Below are 8,295 nucleotides of genomic sequence, written 5' to 3' on the forward strand. Positions count from 1 at the left end.
ATGTTTGTTTTTATTTTAAGATGGTCGAAATTTGAATGTAATTAAAGTGTCGCTTACCGGCACTATAATATAAACATTAAGATGCAACAACAGATAGAAGTTTCTTAATGTAGGTCATTTGCTTATCGTCTCTGAAAATGTTATAGGGAAGTTATGATATGAACGTAGATAAAATAATTATGGACTTCCGCAAAGTAACGCTTAGTAAGCGTAGTTTAGCGCTAAATATTTTATCTACCAACATGCGAGAAACATACTACGATCAGTAAATTAGTAGCAAGTTCCCAGGTGACAACTAATGAATACCAAATGAGATGGCCAGTAATTTTCACCGAGAATTCACAAACTACCGACAAATTGCCGCAACGATCTATGTAAATGGAGCGTTAAAAAGTAATTTGTATACATTTCAGGATAAGTGGCGTGTCAAATTATAGGCTTTGCAATTTGAGTTCAAGTGCCAGAAAACGTGAACTTAGATCACTTATAACAGGAGTCTACATGAAGTTACATAATATTTTTTGAGCTACGCACTTTTCATCGGGTCTTGCTAATAACCAGTTTTTTTTTATATAAAAAAAAATTTTTATTGAACTCAGTAGAAGATTTTACTTTATGCACTCTAGTGCTTATGCTCTACCATAAAAAGCCATTTTATAATAATAATAATATTTTTTATTTCGACCAACATAGGATCATAGTATTAGTATTTAGTATTTTATGTTGCCTAGATCCAGCATTTAGTATATAGTATATAGTTTACGAGCATAAAAAGTGAAAAAAACATTAAAGCACTAAACAATATCTAACGTGACTTCATTAAACAACTAACGTTATTGAATAATCGTGCATAAAACAATCTCATCATTAATAGACGCCAAAACTTTGATCGTAAACTCGAAACAATTGAACATCACGCCAATTCAGATTGGTCAATAAATCCCATGACTCTTCTATTTATCTTCGAACAGTTTTCCTTTCTCGTGTGTAAATTATTTTATTTCATTATCGCCCGAGGGAAGGAAACCGGAATTGTCGGATTGCGGTCGCGTGTCGCGGTATCGTGACCGACCGCGACTTTGAGGGACGTTATTTTAAGTGTCAGTTCTGGTATAGCGTGAAAGGTACCACCTTAAATATACTGAGCGATTCAAGAGACGTGAGCACGACCTACGCTACTAATTGATAATGAATCGTTCACAATCATTTTTTTAAATAAAACACACACTAATTGCAAAGTGATCATGCACTTAGTAAATAATTTACTACTTTTTGTTCTCAACATAAAAAAACGTTCATCTCACTAATATTGGTACGGTATACTGCCGTCGAAATGCAAAAGGACACATCTAAAATTTTGTTCTCAAGAGAATGAATGTTAAAATGGGACTGGGCGGGACATGTCTGCCGCTCGCATCCGGATCGCTGGCCCAAAGTAATCACCGATTGGGTTCCATGCGACGGGCACCGGAGCAGAGGCAGACCTAGGAGGAGATGGCGGGACGACCTGGACCGTTTCCAGTCAGATTGGCAAGAGCTGGCCAAGAGTAGAGACGAGTGGAATAAGAAAGGGGAGGCTTTTGCCCTGCAGTGGGACACATTATAAGCTATTAAAAAAATGGACTTGCAACGAAGTATAAGTAGGCATAAGTAACCAATGTGCCTTTTCTTTTTAACATTTTAGACAAGTCGATACAATGTTAGGATAAATATGCATATTTTCTATTATTTCGCTGATTAAATACAAAAGCGACACAAATAAAAATAAAAATATATTTTTTTATTGCGATAATCACATTTTAAACGCTATTTAATAATTTTGATTTGTGTCGCTTTTGTATTTAAGCAACGATTTATGCATTTCCATTTTAATGGTAAGTACTCAAAATCATTTAAAATTAAGTAATAAAAACATTTAGCTTACCTACATAATGTCCTTTATTTTTAATATCACTGAAATGAACCATTTTAACTAAGCATCACTTAAAATATAAATAAAATTAAAAGGCTTACCTACTTTAAAAGTTTTGCAAAATTTTAACCATAGCCAAATATATATGGAGAAATCTCTTATATTCCTAAAACCTTTGGTTATTTTATTCCTTCCTTAAAAGCAGACGAAAAAAAATGTCTGCGTCAAGTGATTGAACAGAATAGGACAGGTACTCAGTAAAACATTCCATTAAATGAACTTATAAAAAATTTGCACTTTAAAGTTGAATATTTCGCAAACACATCACTAAATAATCGAAAAATAGTTTTCACAAGCCCCAATGATTTTATAACAATAATTTAACAATACCTCACACTATAGGGTTAGATGAGAAAAAAAACACCCCTACTGTGGGAGGTACCATCAGCCAAATAAGTGGTCTACCAATTTTTAAACAAGTTCCTATCAAATGAATATGTCGCTAAAGTCGAACTTTCAAGTAGACAGACACGTCTATTGGCATTATTGTTTTATGACAAACGATTATCAACTTTAGGGTGGTAGACCGCATATTTGGCTGCCACATATATTTTTTTAATATTTTTGTTACATATTCGTGCAAAATTACATCTTTGTACCACTGATAGTCTCTGAGCAAAGCCGCAAACGGATAGACAGGCAGACAAACAGACATGGCCAAACTATAAGGGTTCCGTTTTTGCCATTTTGGCTACGGAACCCTAAAAATTACATAAATTATTCGGAGATATTTACGCGTATGCCCTTATTTTCTAGCACATTCGCCTTACTGGCCCGTCATAAATCTCCCATCAACCAAAACAATTTTTCGAGCCAAGTAAAACACTTTTCACATCCCGACGGCTCCGTCACTTCATGTTTACCGTCCTTTCAGTTGATTTGCTTCGGTTCTGTATCAATACCGCTTACCATACAAGGGCAAGTGTAACGATTAAAAAATGTATAACAAAAAATTTATCCGAATACAAGAAACCACGAAAATAATATTCCACCAGTCTGAAGTCGGTCGGTGCCTCAGCACGAGCCAGCAGGAGTGGAACTATAGTCCTCACCTCACCTACGCACTTTATATTGGGCTTCAATCACTCCTGCTGGCTCGTGCTGAGGCACCGACCGACTTCAGACTGGTAGAAAATGATGTTCATGGTTTTTTGTAGTCGGTTAAATTTATTGTTAAGTATATTTTTTCCACACACTTTTTAGTGTAAATAATCTGAGATACAATATATATCAACTGCATTTGACGAAAGATTGCTTTTTCCGATGCAGAGACGTTCATTATTGAGGAGTCCTGCCTGGTGCTTTACCACCCGTTTTACCATATGCAATACGAGGAGCATAAATTGCTCAGCAACTGTGTTAAAGTAAATAAAATTCAACCCGTGAAATACTTGTTATTGAGTAGTAACTCCGATGATCAACTGTGGCCTTCATCATCAGTTCCACTTCACCAAATGATGATTTTCAAGAGCAAATGCACGAGTCCCTACAACATTTGAAGAGTTTCCTCGATTTCCTTATGATCCTGATTTGGTGCTTATGGGACCTAATTGAAGAAATTCCTAGACGAATCAAAAAATAATTCTAATCTGTTGATAAATGAGGTAACAAACATAAAAAACCCTAATTTATAACCTTCTCCTTTTTTGAAGTCGGTTAAAAATAAAAAACCTGACTGCCCTAAAAAAACTTTAAATAAAAATTAAAAAGGAAAAAGTCTAGTCTAAAAATGAACTAAAAGAATTGCCTTGCTCACCCGCGATCTTACGATAGCTAAGCTTATGCAAAATATGCGTGTTCATGCAGTTCCTCCACCTCCACACTGTAAACACATCCGTACACCATGATACCAGTTGTTAGACAACAACTGGTAGCATGGTGAACGGTAGTGTCACTCTGAAGATGAGCTCTGGTTGAGTTCGAAACGCGTCAGTGTAGTGTGGTGGTGGTGATAGATGGGTTTGTGAGATTTGTGTGTGTTTTTACAGTGTGGAGGTGGAGGAACTGCATGATCACGCATATTTTGCATAAGCTTAGCTTCTAATTCTTTTTTAGTTCATTGATATGGACCTCCGCAAAGTAACGCCTGATTCAATAAATTACCTAGTCTAGAATTTATTTAACTGACTTAAACTTCAGAGTCGGGAGCCATTAAACATCGTGACCTAATCAAAAATTCACGGTAATGTGTCCCACCAGAACTGTTGAACTTTTACTTATATAATAGAGTTCTAGAGTACTGGACATTTTTTTTTTGCTTTAAGTTTTTTTCTTTTTAAATTAGAGCAGTCGGGTTTTGGATCCTTTTAATTTTATTTCGTACTTTTTTGATAATCCTATAATATTATTATATTTAGAATGGGCCAGTATCTTTTATTTGATATTCAATAACAATAAAATTAAAAAAATAATGAATTCACCCTCCATCTACCTGATGGTGGTGGAACTGATGGAACCAAATAAATCTTTCTTTCTTTATTATCTTTTTTTACCTCAGCCGCCTGCAATGTCGCAGAACCGTCGAGGTAATTTTAGCAATATATAGTACGTGAGATAAATATTAAATATTAGATAGGTAAGATAATAATTTTGTATGTAAAGTGGGCCAAATTTTGTGCCGCTGAGTATATATATCATTCAAAATTTAAACACAATAGATTTTATTACAATACAATACAATACAATATTCTTTATTGATCACCAAAAGCAGTACAGAACATTACAAAAAATAGAAAAATTCAGGTAACAATAGGCGGTCTTTCGATGAACAGTTTTCTCTTCCAGACAATCCAATGAGCATGTTGTAAAATACTGCTTTTTGTTGTGTTAAACATGTGGTTCACATGAACGAGGATGCAAAAAAAGCAGATGTTGCAGAGGGATGGCGTCAATACGGATAAGGATGACGAGGCCATCATCGTCAGGAACGGCCGTTTAGAAGCATTTTGCTTAGCAATCCTGAAGTTGGCCGCTGAGTAGTGACGTCACACGACCGGATGGGTACTTGGAGGCTGGTGCATCGCGCTGGTATGATCTTCGTAAACACCACCAAAGACTACAGTATATATAGGGAGATAGACGGGTATCTCAGAACTTGTATTGGTTTGTATGGAAAGAGGTGCCATCTAGTTCTCATTGTTAAAGCTCGCGCCTATGCATGTGTGCGTGCGTACGCTTACGTATACATAGCTATCTATACAATTAATGTTTCATGCTCAGTTATTGCTGGGTAATATAATGCATTACTTCTTTTGTTGAAATAAGTCTGATGAAATTTCCGGTTTCCATACATTGTTCATGATTTCGTATTTCAATAATGTATAGAAACCACAATTTTTTTTAGATTTATTTCAACAAAAGAGTAAATGCACTATACTACCCAGCGTTAACTGAGCATGAAACACAAATTTTATATTAAGTCCTAAATTTCATCCTGTAGATTATCAATATTACGCCTATAGATAAAATTAAGTAAAAATGTATGAGATAGTGCAAAATAGAAGAAGACAACTAAGTTCACGGCACTTAGGAAATTTTACTATAAAAATCAGTACTTACCAAATGTTAATATACCACGTATTACTTTTAATGGTCTTACTACTATTTTGCTTAGATCTCTGCGCTATGACGGGTTGGGATAAAAAGCAAGGGAAGCAAAAGGTTTTAATTCAGTTTCATCAATCGCCATTTATTAATATATAAGTTTTTGCAATAGACTATGCATGTTAAGCACATGTAAAATGTGACTAAGGGGCTATCCAGGTAAACAATATCACCACCAACATTCTGAACCCACGTTCGAAATCTGTTCATTTCCTTCGCCGGATCTGGGAATGCATGAAGACTTACACCTAAAAATAAAAATAAGTTATGTTATACTCTTTTTTCAGATTCATAAAAAGCACAAGTGCACACTTGTTCTTACATATAATGTGCAATTGTGCTTTATTCTCATAAAACAAATTTGAACTTGTGCCACAAAAGAAAAAAAAGGAACCCCATAAATGATCACATATATGATCCCTTATAATATAGGTATATAAAGGCTTATATGATCTGTCTGTCTTTTAAGACCTTTTTTCTCTGGAAAGCGCAGAGGTAGCCTCATCATCATTCCATCTGTTATCCTTAATCAGAGACATAGGGCTCTCAGCATATTTTTCGGCATAATAACGATGTGATACGATGGCTGTGGTGCCAAAAACATTGATCAAAATAAGAAACCCTATTTCAACAACGGTTAATGATTATTATTAACCTTTTAAATACAGTTAGAATGTATACCTAGCGATATCATTCGCCTTTGCCAAGCTTACTTCAATAGGTATTTTATGAGAGACTGAAAGCTCAACCTTACAATTGGTAAACTAATTTATTAGAATGGTTACCTTTTCCACTTCTCGTCATGCATCCAGGCACGCAGCAAATGAGAAAAGACATAATATTTAACAATTACGTTCAGTAGATAATAGATACTAAAATCAGTCTATCTCGTCTCGACGCTAAATCAGAGGAGAATTTAACGGAGGAGGAAGCACTAAAACACAAATGAAAACACAACTCACTAAAAAAACGGCAAAAAAAGGTTGGAAAAACTGTAAAACCACAAGTTTTCTAAAACTTTGCAGACATAACCGACATTTTGTTTTTTTTACCTCGGAAAAGCAATGACAGATACAGCGGGGCTACTACGTAAATCGAAACTCGAAGTTCGTATTGTACCGTCCCTCTCACTCTCGTATTAAGTAGTATAAGTGTCAGAGGGACCGCACGACACGAACATCGAGTTTCGAGTTTCATAGTAGCCCTGCAGTACAGTCCATAAACGAGTAGGTAAGCAATGTTACTAGTAAAATGTTCTCTGTTCCTTTCAAATTTCTTGAGAAAGTTCAATTAATCTTTGAATAAAATGTTTAATTATTAAGATTGAATGTTTAATATGATATAAAAACATATTGATGTACTTTCACTATTATATTTTGGTTATGGCAAGAAAGCAGAATTTATAGGTAAGTTATTTTAACAAGGAGCGCTAGATTTCGCTAGCTTCTATGCAAATTGAGGAACCTACATACTATTGAGAAGAGACCATAGCGTGATTTAAGAACTCATTTGTTAACGGCATCTTGTATGTATCGAAATAATTTACCATTTAATTATTTTACAGTGTTCACTGAGGAAGAAGTAAGAACGAGGAATCAGATTTTAAATGGGATTTTTGTGCAGAGTATGTTTGTCGTCTGGTGATGAAATGCAGGACCTATTTGTCAAAGAAAACGGTTTAGTTGAACAAATAGAGTACTGTACAGGGCTGCTTGTAAGTTCATACTATAAACTCTATTCTAGGTACTTCTAATACCTCCTTAGTTGTATGTAAGGATGAATAGGAAAAATCATGTTAGCAAATAATAGAAAACTTAGGAGACCTACGTCCAGTGGAACACATGTATGGACTGAATTATAAAAAAAACCTTTGTTTGCAACTGTTTGAAGTGCACAATTTCCCGGGACAACACATTGTTAGTATTTAAGAAAAATGTCATATCTCAAATCAATATATCAACAAAATTTACCCTTGACTTGAAATAATGTATGTATAAAAAGTAGTGATAATATACAAAAGCAAATATAAGCATAATATAAGTACAGGTTTAGTAGTTTTGAGTTACTTAATCCAAACAAGCACAAACAAATCCTTCTCTTTATAGTTACTAGTTTGGATTTAGATTAGAAGAGCATTGCTAGGTTCTCAATTTGTTCTTAAGCAAAGCCAACAAGACTAGATAAATTATGTCATGAGACAGAAAAGGAGGGAAACACTAATAATCACATATCTGACTAAGATGAAGTATATCAAGTCTTGTTGGCTTTGCTATTGCTATCGGCTCTCAAGCAGAAGATCATGAGTTCAAACCCAAACTCGCACCTCTGAGGTTTTAGGAATTTATGTGCAAAGATACAACATTTGAAATTTACCATGAGTTCTATGGTGAGGGAACACTGGTGAATAAATTTAATGGTGTGTCTATGAAGCTTCCAAAGTGCACTGGATGCGTCAAAACTACAGTCCAAGCCCTCTCATTCGGAGAGGAAGCCTGTGCCCTGCAGTGGGATGATGATGATGATGATGATGATAAGTTGGAAAAAAAAATGCCAGTAAGAAAGTTTTATAAAGTTGGATTTTTCTTGCAAAATTATGTCCTTGTAATATTGATTTTAATTGTGTATTTTTAAATACAATACAATACAAATATTCTTTATTGATCACCAAAACCAGTACAGTGACATTACATAAACCCCCCTTATTTAATAGGGTGGAGTGT

At 34.8% G+C, this 8,295-nt stretch overlaps 1 long non-coding RNA gene across 1 annotated transcript; it reads right to left on the minus strand.

Moving 5' to 3' along the window:
• Positions 1–5,639: 5,639 nt before the first annotated feature.
• Positions 5,640–7,065, minus strand: LOC141442860 (uncharacterized). The gene is made up of 2 exons (XR_012452974.1): positions 6,361–7,065; positions 5,640–5,823 (listed from the first exon to the last, which is right to left on the minus strand). It is a non-coding gene; the product is annotated as an uncharacterized lncRNA (long non-coding RNA).
• Positions 7,066–8,295: the final 1,230 nt, after the last annotated feature.

This window comes from Choristoneura fumiferana, chromosome 26 (genome assembly GCF_025370935.1).
Source record: "Choristoneura fumiferana chromosome 26, NRCan_CFum_1, whole genome shotgun sequence".
Lineage (NCBI taxonomy): Eukaryota > Metazoa > Arthropoda > Insecta > Lepidoptera > Tortricidae > Choristoneura > Choristoneura fumiferana.